Source organism: Fringilla coelebs, assembly GCF_963513975.1.
Source record: "Fringilla coelebs genome assembly, chromosome: 3".
In the NCBI taxonomy this organism is placed as follows: Eukaryota; Metazoa; Chordata; class Aves; order Passeriformes; family Fringillidae; genus Fringilla; species Fringilla coelebs.
This window is the reverse complement of record NC_140030.1, coordinates 740097-757860: the sequence shown is the minus strand read 5'-3', so window position 1 is coordinate 757860 and position 17764 is coordinate 740097. Positions and strand designations below refer to the sequence as shown.

Sequence of the window (17764 nt, the reverse complement as noted above, 5' to 3'; positions counted from 1 at the left end):
GCAGGGCTGGCAGGAACCTGCTCTCCTGGGCATTCCCAGGGCTGGCAGGAATCTGCTCTCCTGGGCATTCCCAGGGCTGGCAGGAACCTGCTCTCCTGGGCATTCCCAGAACTGGCAGGAATCTGCTCTCCTGGGCATTCCCAGGGCTGGCAGGAATCTGCTCTCCTGGGCATTCCCAGGGCTGGCAGGAACCTGCTCTCCTGGGCATTCCCAGAGCTGGCAGGAATCTGCTCTCCTGGGCATTCCCAGGGCTGGCAGGAATCTGCTCTCCTGGGCATTCCCAGAACTGGCAGGAATCTGCTCTCCTGGGCATTCCCAGGGCTGGCAGGAATCTGCTCTCCTGGGCATTCCCAGAACTGGCAGGAATCTGCTCTCCTGGGCATTCCCAGAGCTGGCAGGAATCTGCTCTCCTGGGAATTCCCAGGGCTGCAGGAACCTGCTCTCCTGGGAATTCCCAGAGCTGGCAGGAATCTGCTCTGCTGGGCATTCCCAGAGCTGGCAGGAATCTGCTCTCCTGGGCATTCCCAGGGTGGCAGGAATCTGCTCTGCTGGGCATTCCCAGAGCTGGCAGGAATCTGCTCTCCTGGGCATTCCCAGGGTGGCAGGAATCTGCTCTCCTGGGCATTCCCAGGGTGGCAGGAATCTGCTCTGCTGGGCATTCCCAGAGCTGGCAGGAATCTGCTCTCCTGGGCATTCCCAGGGCTGGCAGGAATCTGCTCTCCTGGGCATCACAGGACCTGGAGCTGCCATCCCATGGCTCAGAGCCAGCTGCTCTTGGGACACAGGGGCAGGTGAAGGGCACAAAGTGTCACCCTGGGTCTTGCCATGCTCTGGGAAGCGTTTTGTTCTCATCCAAACACCCCCATGGTCAGACATCTCCAGTTTCTATCCAAGATTTTGTATTTCCTGGGTGTAGGGGAAGGCAACTGAGTGTCTGCCTGGGCCTCCTTGGGTGGCTCTTTGTGTTTGAAATACCAAATTGGGCTGAGCTCAGCTCAGCTGAGGGAGGGGTGCTGGGCAGCCCCTCAGGGCTGGCTGGGGACACGGCTGGTGGCACCTGTGCTCCCTGACAGTTCCTGGTTCCTTCACTTGCACTGAGGGAAATCAAAGCACAGTGGCCCCGTGTTCCTGGAGCTGAGGGTGCTGATGGAGCAGGAGTCACCCAGGGCTGTTCCCCCCCCAGGACGGGTGGAGGCCTTGCTGCATCCTGGTCAGGGAACAGAGCTATGTATGTTTTTGATGGAAAAGCACTGAATTCACTTTTAATCCAAAGGCCTTTTTAAGCTGAAGCAATATTCCCCCAGCAGTGGGGCAGCTGAGTGGTGCACGGGGTCCTCAGCCTTCCCTTCCCCTCTCCTTTGTACTACTGCTCCCCTCCCCTTCTCCCCAGGAGCCCGGTACTGGAGGGGAGGGAATAATTCCTGGGTGGTTTTCCAAGGAACAAGAGGTGCCCAAGGCTGCCAGAGCTCCAGGAGCCTTTGACAAGGCTCTCAGGCACAGGGTGGGATTGTTGGGGTGTCCGTGCAGGGTCAGCAGTTGGACTGGATGACCCTGTGGGTCTGTTCCAGCACAGGATATTCCATGACTCTGTGATTTGGTTGGTGGTGACAAGGAAAAGGGAGTTCCAGACTCGATCCTGTGGCAGCAGGAGCGTTTCCCTCCCTGCCTGGGGCGTGCAGCTGCCTCTGGAGCAGCAGGAGCTGCAGCATCGCCTGCTCTGGGTTCTGCCATCTGAAATTCACTGCAGAGCAGTGACCCCCACTGACGTGATTCCACATCGCTGCTAAGGCATGCCCTGTGAGGAGCATTTAGGGATTAGAAATCAACTCGATTTTTGAAATCTAAAACATTGCACAAAATTGTCCCCACGAGCATCTCCCACCCGTGGTGGTGGTGGGGGTAGCCCAAGACCCCCCGGCCTGTGCCACCTTCCTGCCACTGCCCACTCCCAGCTCCTGCTTGGGAAGAGAAAATCCTGCATTTCTGTAAACCTGGGGAGGGAGGCAGTGTGGGCTGGTGTGGAGCTGAGAGCAGGATCTGTCCACTCCTCCCTCGGTAGTCCTGGACAGACACTTCCATTTCTGGCTGGGACAGCCCAGGAGAGGCCAGTGTGCATTTGACAGAGTCGTTCTCAGAGGAGAGTGAGAGGTTTCTCTGCACACTTGGCTCAGTTCTGGTCCCTCCTTGGCTCCTCTCAGGGTGATTTTCCAGGCTGCTGGAGAGGGGGAAGCAGAGGATGAGGAGGGAGCTGTGGCCCTGAGCACTCACAGGCGTTCAGCTGCTGCAGCTGCCGCTGGAAGGGCTCTTCAGAGCTCCCCTGGCGCTTCCCAAACCATCCCTGCCCAGCTGGTGCCCTTGCTGAGTGTGGGCTTGCTGTGCCCGTTCCCTGGCAGTGCAGGGGAATGCCATTCCCAGAGCCACCCCGTGGGAATGTGCCCACCTGGCTGTGCCATCCAGGAGGGGCTGGCTGGTGACCCGGGGTGGGACACTTGGTGACCCAGGACATGGAGGTGGCCCAGCTGGCATTGGCCAGGGTAGGATGGTGCTGGTGGCTCGGGAGTTTCCACCTGTCAGTGCCTTAGTTCCATTTCATGGATCCACACTTAGCTTGGGCTACTTTTCTTCCGTTTCTTTTTAAGGAAATCGATTCTCTCGGTGCCCATTGAGGTTGAGCACGCTCCTGGTGCAGCCTGGGGGAGCATCTCTGAGGGTGAGCAGGGGCACTGGATGTGAGGAAATTGTTTAATAAGGGGCTGGGTGTAATAATCCCTGGAATAGGGACAAAGCCCAGGAAGTTTCTCGTGTGCTGCAGCTGGGTGTGGGATGATGGCTTTCAGCAGGGAGATCCTGTGGAGTTCCTGGGGTGGGACCAGCCTGTCCCACTGCTGAGGCTCCTTCCCATCGACAGTAAATGCACTTCCACACAGGATTTATAATAAAGGGATGTCCTGACAGAGTTTAAACCATTAGACTTTGGTCCCCCAGGAATGAGTTTAATGGCACTGCAGGGAATGGTGGCATCAAAAATCCAGGATTTCCAAAGCCTGATGTCAGAGTGTTTGTGGCAGGGAAAGGAACCTGATGAGGAAGGAGGTTTCAGTTTCCCTTTTCAGGACACAGAACTGGAATTAGAGCCTGACCAACGCTTCACTGCCCAGCCCCAAACCCCTCAGACAGGCCGTGGCACAGGAGGTGCCAGCACGGCTCTGGGCGTTCAGGTTTTGAGCCAGGTGGGCAGCAGGGGAAGGAATTTGGTGTGGAATTTTACTTTCCCTCCGGGAATTTACAGGAAGGAGGAGGTTCCAAGCAGTTGCACTGGTTGGGGAGGTGGAAATTTTTTTTTTGTTTGGTTGCACAAAACAGCTGCTGGAGCAGCAGTTCCTGGTCAGGTTGTTACTGGGAGGGACCCTCGGGAGGGATCCTCAGGAGGGATCCTCAGGAGGGACCCTCGGGAAGGACTCTCAGGAGGGATCCTCGGGTGGGATCCTCGGGAGGGACTCTCAGGGGGGATCCTCAGGAGGGACCCTCGGGAAGGACTCTCAGGGGAGAGGCAGCAAAGACCATCCGGGGCGGGAGGGTGGATCCGGAGCGGCTTTGGGGCTTCTCTGCTCCGGGGAGGCTCCGTGCGATGGTTCCTGAGACCCGCGGGAGGCGCGGAGAGCAGGGCCGGGCTGGGGTTTCCCACAGCGGGAATGTGGGAGGCGGCGGGGCCGTGGCAGCATCACTTTGCTGATTAATTATCGCAGGTAATTGCAGGGGTGGGCAGGGCGCTGCCGGCTGCCCGGGAGCAGAGCTCCGCTGCCGCCGTGTGACACGGGGACAGGGACAGGGGACAGGAGCTGGGCGCCGGGAGGGAGCGGCCCTGGGTGGTTTTTAACGCTTACGTTTGCTGTACGTGCAGAGCGAGTGGGAGAGCTTACAGTAATATATTTTAAGTAATATATATTTTAGTATCTGAAAGGAGCGGGCAGAGGAGGGGTTCTGAGTGGTGACAGGGTACCGGGGGCAGTTCCTCGGCCAGGCCAGCGGGGTTACTGCAGCACAACTGAAAAGGCTCCGTTCCTGCCGTTAATGCAATAAAAACGGGAATTCTCACAAAGAAGCAATCCAATACTGTTTCCCAGAGGCTTTTCCTGTGTGGACAACAGGCCTGTAAACATAGTTCCAAAAATCCTAAACCTTTGTCTTTTGCCTTTTTAAAAGGGACTTCGATTGGGCTTGAGGGTCTGTACAGCAAAATCGAGGTGACACCATTTGAAAATGTATTTTTACACAAATAATATAGAAAAAAATTCATATTTTACATAAGAATTTTAAGTATTTGAAATATGTGTATATATATACTGTATGTACTTCGTATATGCTTTATTTTACATTTTCAATGTATTAAAAAGTATTTGAGCTGGTTGGATCTGAGATGTAATACTGTTTAAAAACACAAAAACAAGGGAAAAAGGAGCCTGGGGGGAGAGCGGGTGGGAGCTCTGCAGGGAAGCACAAGCCCAGAGCGGAGGGTTTGGGGAAGGCTGTAGCAGTTGGAGAGCCTCAAATCGTTGTGTTTTCCTCATTTCCTGGGACGATCCAGGAGCTGGGGTGGATCCTCCCCGCAAGGATGACCCTGCACAGCCAAAGCTGCTGCAGCCCCTGCTCCAAACCAGACCCGGAGCGCCTGGGTGTGCTCCAGGGTGGGTGGGGATCAATGGGTGGGTTCTCCACGGAATCATTCAGGTTGGAAAAGAGCTCCCAGCTCACGGAATCCACCCTTTGACCGACACCACCCTGCGGGAGCCTCTCACGGTGCTGTAAAGGAACTCCAAACAGGGGCTGGCGCGGATCCAGCTGTGCAGCTCTTGGCACCGGAGTGAATTCCCGTCGGGAGGGGGGTCCCCCCGGGGCACTGAGAGCAGACACGGCTCCCTGTGCTGCAATCCCAGCCCCTCCTGCAGCCGGCCCTGCAGCACTGAGGGTGCCAGTTTGGGCAGCAGCAGGAGAGCCTGGCCCCAGCTCCCTGCGGAGGGAGCCTGGAGCACGCTGGAGCCCGGAGGTGGCTGCACCAGCCTCGCGGTGCCCTTGTTGGCTCGGGTGAATCCCAAATTACATTTATTCCATCGAATCCAATGAGTGCTCCTGGGATCCCGAGTGTAACCCAGAGCTGCCTTCAGCAGTCCGGGCCCTGGGACGTGCAGGGAAGGAAATGAGGTGGGAAAAGGAGCAGTGTGAACACGTCCGGGTTAAAGGTACAAAAATGAACCCTGGAAAGACAGAACTGGTGCTTCTGTACTTGGCTGTCACTGGGATGTCCTGCAAAGCCAAACCTTGGCAGCCAGCTGTGAGAGCTGATGGGGCAGGACGGGGTTTAACACCCCTGCACAGAGAGGCGAGCACAGGGGCTGTGAAGGGCTGTCCCTCCTGTGCCTCAGCTCCCTGTCTGTCCCAGCAGGACACGAAATAAAACAACACGCACGCTGGAACCTCCAAGGTAAAAAGAAGGGAAGTGTATTTCTTGACCTCAGTATAAATAGAACTCCAAAAGTAGCCCTGGATTGGAGGATGAAATTGCCACCTCTCCAACGACACTGGTCAAACCAACAGTCCCTCAAATTTCTCCTCCTCCAGAAAGGAATGCAAAACAATCATTATTTACACGAACAGTGCGTGAGACAATTCCACTACAAAGATGTAAAGATCAGAAAGCTTAGAAAAACTTGTAAGAACAGGGTGACATCCTGTGCAGAGGGATCCTGCCTTCATCCCAGGCCACCTCCTCCTCACAGCTTCCTCCTCTCCTGCAAAGCCCTGCAAGGGAACAGCAGCCTTGGGGGTTGTTTCCTTTTTAAGGTACGTGGATGAGATTAAAATGGTAATGTTGGAGCTACTGCACTTCCAAACAATTGTTCCTTATTCCAGTGGTGCTGCTACATCTCCCAGTTCAAAACGGAACCAAACTGGTGTCCTGTCTCTTTCACTTCAGGCTTCTCTGGTGCTGGTTATGGATTCAGAGTGGAAAAGCTGGGCTGAGAGTTTCACCTTTGGAGGGCTGTGGGCTCTTCCAGACCAGATGCCAGGGATGCGATCCCACAGGCAATGAGTAGGAATGGGTGCTGGTTATGGATTCAGAGTGGAAAGTTTCACCTTTGGAGGGCTGTGGGCTCCCCCAGACCAGATGCCAGGGACGCGATCCCACAGGCAATGAGTGGGAATGGGTGCTGGTTATGGATTCAGAGTGGAAAAGCTGGGCTGAGAGTTTCACCTTTGGAGGGCTGTGGGCTCCTCCAGGCCAGATGCCAGGGACGCGATCCCAAGGGCAATGAGTGTGCTGCAGCACTGTGGCGGTGCCTCTCCGAGTGTGTGCTCGGAGTCACCCTGCCTTACCTGGCACTGCAGGCAGCCAGGGACACTCTCCCGTTCCTCAGGAGGTCCCAGAGCGGCTAAAGGCTTTCGCCTTTTGGATGAGACAAGGCACGACGTCGGTAGAAAAAGGAGAGTGGACTCCAGTTGGGGGCAAAGTCCCGGTTTATTCCGGAGCTCTAAGGAGACCCGTAACCCAGGGCCATCAGCCAGCCGGAGCCAAGGGAGGAGGGGGTCTGCAGGGTGCTTTAAAGGGGCTGTAAACCACGGAGGGGTTTGCCCGCCGGCCAATGGGGATACAGGAGGGCGTGGGGATCGGGGAAACGGGCAGGTGGGGGGACCAATAAGGGACAGCCGAGGGAGGGGCCCTGGTGCCTGAGCCTATCACTCGACGCCCTTGGTAGAAGTTTCTAGAAGGAGGGGATGGGCTGTCGAGTGAGGGACAGGACACCGGGGAGGGGTTAAGGGAAGGGTTCAGCCACTTTGGGCAACGGGGGGAGGGGGTAGGGAGGGCGACATTAACAGGATGGGGGGCAGAACCATTGTAACAGGGGGAACTGGGATAAACCAAAGTACAGCTTAATGCAATAAAACATAAAATAACACAACACAGTACCACAGCTTCCTCCAGGCCTGCTTCCCGAGGGATGGGAGTCACCTGTCCTGGTGGAATGGGCACTGCCTCATGCACACAGGTTTTATTCTGTGTCCCGAGGATGAGCTCACAGAACGGCTCGGTGGCAGCTCCAGCCCCCTCCGGGCCACTGCCAGCCCAGGTCTGTCCCAGGCTGTGACAGCCACGCTGAAATCAGCAAAGTGCTGGGGGTGTGGATCAAAGGCACATTCGGATCAGTGAGGTGGTTTCTGGGCATTTAAACCAGCCCAGGAGCAATCACTGGGGGACACATGTGGGTATATATATATAAAAATATATAAAAGAAATATATATGTATGTATGAAATTCCACCTTAGTGTCTCAGAGGGGGATCCAGGGCTGCTCCCAACAGCCCGTTCCCAACCTGGCACTGGAATATCTGTGCCCTTAGGACATGGCACCAGACAAAATCCTTCCCTGTGGCTCATGTCCTGCCTGTAGTTCCTCAGTGTTGGAACCCTGGATACTGAGAATTTTGGGCTTTCTGGGCTGAAAGACACAGACACTCAAGAGAGCACTGCATTTGACCTGAGGCCATGGAGAAGCTTCTAGAATTGATTGAGAGCACTGGGATTGTGGGTGTGGAGTTGGTTAGAAGTGTGTGATGTCACAGGGGGGAAAACTCAGAGTTTGGGGTTTTAGAATATGGTAATAAATATGGAGCAAGATGGAGGTTTAGGGCAGTGGCTGCTCCTTCTTCACCTTCTTCTTCACCTTCTTCCCCACGGGTTTGGGTGGTGGTGGGTGGGTGGGCAAAGGAACCAGTCCCTCGGCACTGGACACGTGTGCTCCCCTGTCCTGTCCATCTTCTGCTCACCAAAACCATCTGGGGCCACGGCCTTGGGTCCTGCTGAGGGTTTTCAGGGATTTCCTTCTGCCTTTCCCTCACTGGGAACTCCACTTCCCTGGCTTTACAAATTGTGGATATCTGTTAAATTTTCTTTGGGCATGTTTTAAGGGGAAATATTGGTCATTACTTAGCCCTAATAAATTCTGCAGTTCCCTCAGTTCTTGGGGTCCCAAGACACTTGAGGAGCATGGAACTGTAGATTTGGGGAAAAGAAAGAAACAGGAAGAAACCTCCATCAAGTGACAGGAACTTGATTTCCCTTAAAATGGAGGGATTCAGGGAAACAGGTGTGTAACCAACTCACCTGATTTCTGACAGGAAAACTCTGAGCGCGCTTAACAACTCGGTAAAATCAGCAGCACTGAGGAACGTGCAAGGGCCTGGGATTTCTTTTCCCCGAATTCATTAAAAGTATCAACAATTCTGTATTTTAAGTATGGAAGGGGTTGGAGACCTGCCAGTGGGAATAATCCACCCCAGCCCTCAGGTGGCATCTTGGCAGCATCACTAGAATTTAATTTATTCTTTTTGATCCGTGTGACTAATTAATGGTTCTGTCTCGTTGTTCAGTAAGTAAAACCCTTTTTTTCTAGTCAGGCCGAATTCCCCGGGGACCCTTGGGAAGAAGGAGGATGGGCACAGCCCGCAGAGGAGGGGGAAGCCTGAGCTCCCGGAGCCGAGGCACAGAGAAATAACTGAAGCCACGGCACCATCTGGTGTTTTTGCAGGTTGCAGCACTTCTCCCTGCAGCCCACGGCAGACGGCTTTTCCAAATGCTGCGTTGGCCGCTGCTGCCTTTGGGATGGAGATGCAGCCAGCAGGAATCACCTCCCTCCCTTGGTCCCACTGCCACCCGTGGGCTCGGCTCCGGAATTCCGGGACAAATTCGGAATTCCGAGCACCGCCATTGGCACAGGTCGCAATGAGCATCGCCACAGCAGCAGCTACGGCGCCTGAGCGGCAATTTCCCCGCTCATTCCCTCTTCCCTCCCGCCCGTGCAAACCGGGAGCGATCCCTCCTCTCTTCCGCAGCAGGAATTCTCCTCCCCTCCTGCGGGCACAGACCGCGCTGTGCAGGAGGAGCTGGGACATTTGCACGGGGACAGAGCCTGGAACGGAGCCCGTCCTGCCGGATCCTGCTCAGGAAGCACTGCCGGCTCCGGTGCTGCTGCCGGTGCTGCCAGCAAGGCGAGCGGGAACACCCCCGGTGCCCAGGGAATGCTGTTATCCACAGGCACGGTCACGCCATGGAGCAGGGGATGCCGTCACTGGAAAGAGCCGCTGTGGCTGCGGCAGGGGAGCTGTGGGGACACGGCAGGAGCTGTGACAGCCTCCGCTGGCACAGGGGACACTTCGGCAGGGGCACAGCCCGTACGAACTGGAGCTGCCCTCGCAGCCCACAGAAACAGCGATCCATGGGAGGGGTTGGGGGGGAAGGGAGCTCAGAGCTCACCCAGTGCCAGCCCTGCCATGGCAGGGACACCTTCCCGTGTCCCAGGTGCTCCCAGCCCCATCCAGCCTGGCCTTGGGCACTGCCAGGGATCCAGGGGCAGCCCCAGCTGCTCTGGCAATTCCAGCCCAGCCAGGAATTCCCAATTCCCAAGATCCCATCCAGCCCTGCCCTCTGGCACTGGGATCCATTCCCTGTGTCTGTCCCTCCATCCTTGTCCCCAGTCCCTCTGCAGCTCTCCTGGAGCCCCTTCAGGCCCTGCCAGGGGCTCTGAGCTCTCCCTGGATCCTTCTCCAGCCTGAACATTCCCAGCTCTCCCAGCCTGGCTCCATGGCAGAGGAGCTCCAGCCCTGGGAGCTGAGGGGATGGAGCTGAGCAATGGCTGTGGCTGGATGCTGAGGGGAACCAGCAGCCGCTCACAGCTGTGACGGTGCTGAGGGACAGCTATGGCTGAGGGATGGCTGTGAGGGGACAGCTATGGCTGAGGGTTGGCTGTGAGGGGACAGCCATGGCTGAGGGCTGGCTGTGAGGGGACAGCCATGGCTGAGGGCTGGCTGTGAGGGGACAGCTATGGCTGAGGGTTGGCTGTGAGGGGACAGCCATGGCTGAGGGCTGGCTGTGAGGGGACAGCTATGGCTGAGGGCTGGCTGTGAGGGGACAGCCATGGCTGAGGGTTGGCTGTGAGGGGACAACCATGGCTGAGGGCTGGCTGTGAGGGGACAGCCATGGCTGAGGGTTGGCTGTGAGGGGACAGCCATGGCTGAGGGCTGGCTGTGAGGGGACAGCCATGGCTGAGGGCTGGCTGTGAGGGGACAGCCATGGCTGACACGGTGCTGAGGGATGATGCTGAGGGACAGCCATGGCTGAGGGCTGGCTGTGAGGGGACAGCCATGGCTGACACGGTGCTGAGGGATGGTGCTGAGGGACAGCCATGGCTGAGGGCTGGCTGTGACAGGACAGCCATGGCTGAGGGCTGGCTGTGAGGGGACAGCCATGGCTGACACGGTGCTGAGGGATGGTGCTGAGGGACAGCCATGGCTGACACGGTGCTGAGGGCTGGCTGTGAGGGGACAGCCATGGCTGACATGGTGCTGAGGGACAGCCATGACTGACACGGTGCTGAGGGATGGTGCTGAGGGACAGCCATGGCTGAGGGCTGGCTGTGAGGGGACAGCCATGGCTGACACGGTGCTGAGGGATGGTGCTGAGGGACAGCCATGGCTGACACGGTGCTGAGGGCTGGCTGTGAGGGGATAGCCACGGCTGACATGGTGCTGAGGGACAGCCATGACTGACACGGTGCTGAGGGATGGTGCTGAGGGACAGCCATGGCTGAGGGCTGGCTGTGAGCGGACCCACGGCTGCCGGAGCCCCCCGCGCTGTCGGCCATCGCTCCGCCCGCCCCTCTCCCTCAGGCGGCCCCAGCCCCTCAGGGCGGGCCGGGGGCGGGGCCGCCCCCTCGGCTGCTCGCGCTGCGCCTGCGCGGTCCCGCCGCGCCCCGGGGTGAGCGCCGCGCGGCGCGGGCGCGCTGTGGCGGAGGCGGGAGCGCGCCAGGCGGCGCTGGCCGCCGATTGGCTGAGGGGCGCAAGAAGGCGGGGCCGGGCGGGCCCTGATTGGCCAGGGCGCCGCGCGGCGGCGGCCGGGACCGTTGGAGCGCGGCGGCGGCTGAGGCGGCCCGGCCGCCCCGGGAGCCCCGGCAGCCCCGGCACCGGCTCAGGTACGGGGGGAGCGGCGGGGCCACTGGGCCCGGGCGGGGGAGAGCCCAGCGGGGCCCGGGTCACCGGGCTGGGGGGAACGGCCGCTGGTTTGGCCGTGCTCCGGTGTTCCTCCCGGCCGCGGAACAGCTGCTGGCTGGCAGCCGGGATGTGTAGGCTGCGTTGCTTTGGCGTTAACGGGAGACCCGGGATGTGCAGGCTGCATTGCTTTGGAATCACCGGGAGACCCGGGATGTGCAGGCTGCATTGCTCAATAATTAACGGGAGACCCGGGATGTGCAGGCTGCATTGCTCTGGAGTTACCGGGAGACCCGGGATGTGCAGGCTGCATTGCTCTGGAGTTACCGGGAGACCCGGGATGTGCAGGCTAAATTGCTCTGGAGTTACCGGGAGACCCGGGATGTGCAGGCTGCATTGCTCTATAATTACCGGGAGACCCGGGATGTGCAGGCTCCCTTGCTCTGGAGTTACCGGGAGACCCGGGATGTGCAGGCTCTGTTGCTCTGGAGTTAGCGGTAGCAGCAGAAGCAGCTCCGTACCGGGGCTGTGAAATGAGGTGGTGCAATTTTTCTGTGGCAAACCGCTGCTTTCTTGCAGAAACAGCTCACTTTTTGTTATTCGCCTCTCCTTAGGTTGCGGTTTAAATGTCTGAATAAGGAAGTGAGCCCAGGAAAGTGGAAGTTGCCCTGAGAGACTTCTCAGTGTGATTCAGGTAATGGGATCCGTTGGCATTGTCTGTGGTGTTGACATTAGAATGTTGTGTTTTGTATGTTCAGTTTCCCGTTTCTGACACTCACAAAGCTGATACTGACATTTTTCACTTAAGACAAACTTGTGTCGTGAAGCAGTGGCTCCTGCGTTTTCTGTTATGTGTTGGACATGTGGAAATATGAATAACGTAAAAAGATTGAATCCTCTGTTCAAAATTCCTCCAGAGTTATGTTTGTTGTGCAACATATCCCTCGTCTGGGGAAGGTGAATCATGGAATTACGGAATGCTTTGGGTGGGAAAGAGCTTTAAACAGCATTGAATTCCATCCCTGTGCCATGGCAGGGACACATTCCACTGTCCCAGGGTGCTCCAGCCTGGCCTTGGGCACTGCCAGGGATCCAGGGGTGGTGCTGGCTGAGCTTTCAGGTCCCTTCCCACTCAAACCAGTCAGTCCCAAGGGAGCAGCTCCCGGGCTGGGCTAGGCTGCCAGAGTTGGCTCCTGACAGTTCCAGAGTCCTGCATTGAAGGGGACACATCCAGGACCTCCTGTGAGCTCTGTGGGACACCCTCATTGTTCACTGCAGTTCCTGTGGTGGGGAATGCGGCAGCCCTGCCAGCATTGTCCCACACTCCCTGGGTTTGGAGCAGGATGGGAGTTTTGGGACAGTAAATGGCTTTTTTTCTTGTTGGCTGGGGTGCAGCTGATGCAGCCAGGCCTCTGGTTTATCCCAAGAGCAATACATGTTTTAGGGAGTGCTGGGTGGTGGAGGGGACCTAGGAAGGAGCCATAATGCAAGGAGGAAGGCTTTTGCAGCAAGAGAAAAGCAGCACTTCCAGCAGCTCAATTACATCACACTCAGCACAGCTGATGTGGGAGTGAGGGCTCTGGGCAGCCCTGGGTGGATGTTCTCAGCTCTGTTCTCAGGGGGCAGCCCTTTAAGCCAAGGTGGATGTTCTGAGTTAGGAGCCCTTTAAACCAAGGTGGATGTTCTCAGCCCTTTAAGCCAAGGTGGATGTTCTGAGTTGTGCAGCCCTTTAAACCAAGGAGGATGTGTTCAGTTAGGAGCTTTTTAAGCCAAGGTGGATGTTCTGAGTTAGGAGCCCTTTAAGCCAAGGTGGATGTTCTGAGTTAGGAGCCCTTTAAACCAGGGTGGATGTTCTGAGTTAGGAGCTCTTTAAGCCAAGGTGGATGTTCTGAATTAGGAGCTCTTTAAGCCAAGGTGGATGTTCTGAGTTGGGAGCTCTTTAAGCCAAGGTGGATGTTCTGAGTTGGGAGCCCTTTAAGCCAAGGTGGATGTTCTGAGTTAGGAGCCCTTTAAGCCAAGGAGGATGTTCTGAGTTAGGAGCCCTTTAAGCCAAGGTGGATGTTCTGAGTTGTGCAGCCCTTTAAGCCAAGGTGGATGTTCTGAGTTGGGAGCCCTTTAAGCCAAGGTGGATGTTCTGAGTTAGGAGCCCTTTAAGCCAAGGAGGATGTTCTCAGCCGTTTAAACCAAGTTGGATGTTCTGAGTTAGGACCCCTTTAAGCCAAGGTGGATGTTCTGAGTTAGGAGCCCTTTAAGCCAAGGTGGATGTTCTGAGTTGTGCAGCCCTTTAAACCAAGGAGGATGTTCTGAGTTAGGAGCCCTTTAAACCAAGTTGGATGTTCTGAGTTAGGAGCCCTTTAAACCAAGTTGGATGTTCTGAGTTAGGAGCCCTTTAAACCAGGGTGGATGTTCTGAGTTAGGAGCTCTTTAAGCCAAGGTGAATGTTCTGAGTTAGGAGCTCTTTAAGCCAAGGTGGATGTTCTGAGCTGTGCAGCCCTTTAAGCCAAGTTGGATGTTCTGAGTTAGGAGCCCTTTAAGCCAAGGTGGATGTTCTGAATTAGGAGCCCTTTAAGCCAAGGTGGATGTTCTGAGCTGTGCAGCCCTTTAAGCCAAGGTGGATGTTCTGAGCTGTGCAGCCCTTTAAACCAGGATGGATGTTCTGAGTAAGGAGCCCTTTAAGCCAAGGTGGGTGTTCTCAGCCCTTTAAGCCAAGGTGGATGTTCTGAGTTGGGAGCCCTTTAAACCAAGGTGGATGTTCTGAGTTGGGAGCCCTTTAAACCAAGGTGGATTTTCTGAGTTAGGAGCTCTTTAAACCAAGGTGGATGTTCTGAGCTGTGCAGCCCTTTAAGCCAAGGTGGATGTTCTCAGCCCTTTAAGCCAAGGTGGATGTTCTCAGCCCTTTAAGCCAAGGTGGATGTTCTGAGTTAGGAGCCCTTTAAACCAGGGTGGATGTTCTGAGTTAGGCAGCCCTTTAAGCCAAGGTGGATGTGTTCAGTTCTTTAATCCAAGCTAGATGTGTTCAGCTGTGCTGCCCTTTAAGCCAAGGTGGATGTTCTGAGTTGTGCAGCCCTTTAAACCAAGGAGGATGTGTTCAGTTAGGAGCCCTTTAAAGCAGGGTGGATGTTCTGAGTTAGGCAACCCTTTAAGCCAAGGAGGATGTGTTCAGTTAGGAGCCCTTTAAACCAGGGTGGATGTTCTGAGTAAGGAACCCTTTAAGCCAAGGTGGATGTTCTGAGTTGTGCAGCCCTTTAAGCCAAGGTGGATGTTCTCAGCCCTTTAAAGCAAGGTGGATGTGCTCAGTTCTTTAAAGCAGGGTGGGTGTGTTCAGCTGTGTGTTGTGGAAACTGTGACAGTTTTTGAAGAGGGAAGGAACCACATCTGGAAGTTTAAAGCCAGGCTTTGTGGCTGGCTTGGTGCCTGAGCTCCACACTCAGCCTGCCTGTGTGGGCTGCTCTGGGGCAGCTTTAGAGAGCCTGAAGAGGGATTCAGATCAGGTGATTCAGGTGATAAGGATTTGATTTCATCATATTTTTATTGTGTTAATTGTTTTCCCCTTGGTACCAGGGAGAAGAAACCATGATTTTGTTGTCTCTGGTTTAGTGTTCAAACAGATTTCTGCTGATGAACTGTACCTAAATTTAAATAGTTTCATGGGCCTTTCCCAGTCCTGTGGGCTTTAAGGACTGAACTATTTTAACTTCTCAGCTGTGCTTAAATAATACAGATTTATTTAAAAAAAAAACTTATGTAATGAAGATTTTTAGGCAGCCTAGATCTGGAAGAAACAGTAGGAGACCTTAAAATTCCACAGCAGATAGCACATTATATTTGGCCAGGTGAAAACCAATGGAATTATGACAGCAGGTGCCAAGTCATCACTAAACTTTTTAAAAGAGTTGGATGTCTAAAGGATGTGCTGTGGTTACAAACCACAATCAGAGTGACTTAAGTAGCTACTGACTGCAAGGTGAGGTATTTTCAGTCTTTTGTCAGTGCAACTTTTAACTTTATTTAGGTCAGAGGTTGGACTCAGTGGTCTTGGGTGAAGGAGAGCCTCAGTGATTCTGGGATTTAAGAGCTAAAGGGATGCCCTGCTATAAAGCAAACAGGGAGGAAGCTGAGGCCCTAACTTAAAATTTTATTTATTTATTTTTTAAAACAGAAAGTGACAAAACTAAGGGATAAAAACTCTTAGTTTTGCAGAAGGCAATGGTAAATGCCATCAGTTGGGCTTTTACTCCAGGCTTACGTTGTTCTTGTGGAAAGAAAGCCCTTTGTGAGCACAGCTGGAGCAGGTTGGGTGCAGGCAGGCTTTTGAAGCAGGTGTTGTGTGTGTCTGGCAGCTCAGACAAAGTTAAAGTTATCAGGCCTGTGTAGGTGTTCAGTTCCCATTGCCTGGGGCAGTAGCAGAGAGACTTTTAAATGCAGATTAATAGTTCTGTGCTCCTCTAGCCTTTCAGTAACATCTAACACTTCACAAACCTAGAATTATTTTAGTTTAGACCCGTGAAGCTGGTGGGGAAGATTTCACACTGTAAGTCAATGTAGGAGGTGAAATTAATGAATTAAAACTGAGCCAGCTGTTTTATCCTGAGGTCACTTGTGATGGGGAAAGCAGTTCCTGTTTCCAGGTGTTCCTCACTGCCCTCACTGGAATCTCCCTCCTCCCCAGGTGTGCCAGGTGTGTGGGACCTGTTCCTGCTCCATCTCCCAGTCTGGGCTAGTGGGGAAAAGGGCAGGAATGCAGCTCAGAGCCCTTCCTCATAATGAATATTGCACCCAGAGCAGCTGCAGGGTTCTCTGCTGTGCTCTGCCAGCAGTGCTGGGGCCTGTGGGGTCAGATGGAGAGGGGAGGCTTTGCCAGGTTCTTTTGGGAGCACCGAGTGCTTAGAAATCCCCTCCACAAAAAAGAGCCTTCCCTTCGTGAGAGGGAGGGGTAAGCTCTTAATTAGGCTGTTTCCAACTTCTTCCTGCTCAGAAATCCTGTAATATTCCATTTCTCTTACCCAGCAGGAGCACTGCTTTATTTCAAGGAAACAGTTTCAGCTGCTGGATTTGCTCTTGTTTGCAGGCTCATGGTAAATCCCATGACATGAACTTCAACAGGCAGGTTGGAAAAAGCCATTTCTACTCCCCAGGCTTTGGGGCAGTGAGGGAAGATGAGGGCTTGGCTCTGGTTTGGCACTGAGTGTGCTGCCTGCTCTGCACCCTGGCTGTGTGTGCTGGAGAGCAGACCTGTGCCAGAATAATCTGTGCTGGAGAGCAGACCTGTGCCAGAATAATCTGTGCTGGAGAGCAGACCTGTGCCAGAATAATCTGTGCTGGAGAGCAGACCTGTGCCAGCATAATCTGTGCTGGAGAGCAGACCTGTGCCAGAGTAATCTGTGTTGGAGAGCAGACCTGTGCCAGAATAATCTGTGCTGGAGAGCAGACCTGGGCCAGAATAATCTGTGCTGGAGAGCAGACCTGTGCCAGAATAATCTGTGCTGGAGAGCAGATCTGTGCCAGAATAATCTGTGCTCAGCCCCTCAGTGCTGGCCTGCAGAGCCTGCACAGCTCTGGGCCCAGGCTGAATGCTTCCCTGGGGACTGGAAACGGATACAGAGAGCTGTGAGCTTCAAATAACGCCTTGGCAGCGGGGCTGGCACCTCAGTGCCACTGTCACCCTCACCAGGCTTAGCCTGACCTGCAGGTTCCTCAGGGCTGGGACTTGTCTCTGTTCTGGGCTCTCAGCTGACACTTACAGATGTGAGGCCACAGAAACTCAGGGGGCTTGGAACTCTGCTGGATTTGAGTTTGTTCTGTTCTGTCTGGAGGGAACTCGTGTTAAAAGCTTTGGAAGGCTGTCAAAGAAACCTCTGGTTAAATATTGTGGTTTGTTCCATCTTTGTTGAGCTCGAATCCAGTACAATCTTAATCAGTTTCTGACCAGGTGGGGTTGTTTGGCTCACCCTGGGGCTTAGATATGGGGGTTTTCCTGGAATCACAGAATTATTTCAGTTGTAAAAGTCCTCTTAGTCCAGCCTGTGCCTGATCCCCACCCTGTCCCCAGCCCAGGGCACTCAGTGCCACAGCCAGGTGACACCTGCAGGGATGGGCACTCCAAACCTCCCTGGGCAGTGCCAAGGCCTGAGCACCCTTTCCATGCAGAAATTCCTCCTGATGTCCACCCTGAGCCTGCCCTGGCCCAGCCTGAGGCCATTTCCCCTTGTCCTGTCCCTGTTCCCTGGGAGCAGAGCCCGACCCCCCCTGGCTGTCCCCTCCTGTCAGGGAGTTGTGCAGAGCCACAAGGGCCCCCCTGAGCCTCCTTTTCTCCAGGCTGAGCCCCTTCCCAGCTCCCTCAGCCTCTCCTGGGGCTCCATTCCCTTCCCAGCTCCATTCCCTTCCCATCCTGGAGGGTTCCCCAGGGTTGGTGTGACCCCAGGGCAGGACCCAGCTCTTGGCCTTGTTGTCCCTCAGCCCAGTGGCCCCAGCCCATGGATCCAGGCTGTCCTGGTCCCTCTGCAGAGCCCCCAGCAGATCCACATCCCACCCCTGGGGCTGTCCCTGAGCTGAGCCAGGCTGGTGCCCTCCATGGCCTGAAGGTGTTGGGCAGCACTGACCCAGCCCTGAGCCCCCTGGTGCCGTGCCCAGCTGGATGGGCCTCCATGCCCAGGTTTTTCCAGCCAGGAATAAGCAATAAACCCACTCCAGTTCCCTGTTTACACCCTCTGATGTTGGGAAAAGCCCCA

At 55.2% G+C, this 17764-nt stretch overlaps 1 protein-coding gene across 1 annotated transcript in view; it reads left to right on the top strand.

Annotated features, from left to right (window-relative positions):
* The first annotated feature begins 10949 nt into the window (after positions 1 to 10949).
* The window catches only part of DTNB (dystrobrevin beta), a 173493-nt gene continuing 166678 nt past the window's right edge, over positions 10950 to 17764 (top strand). Inside the window, exons 1-2 of the mRNA XM_084201896.1 lie at positions 10950 to 11020; positions 11651 to 11730. The gene's annotated coding sequence lies outside the window, so the exon portion shown is untranslated. The remainder of the gene's footprint in view (positions 11021 to 11650; positions 11731 to 17764) is intronic.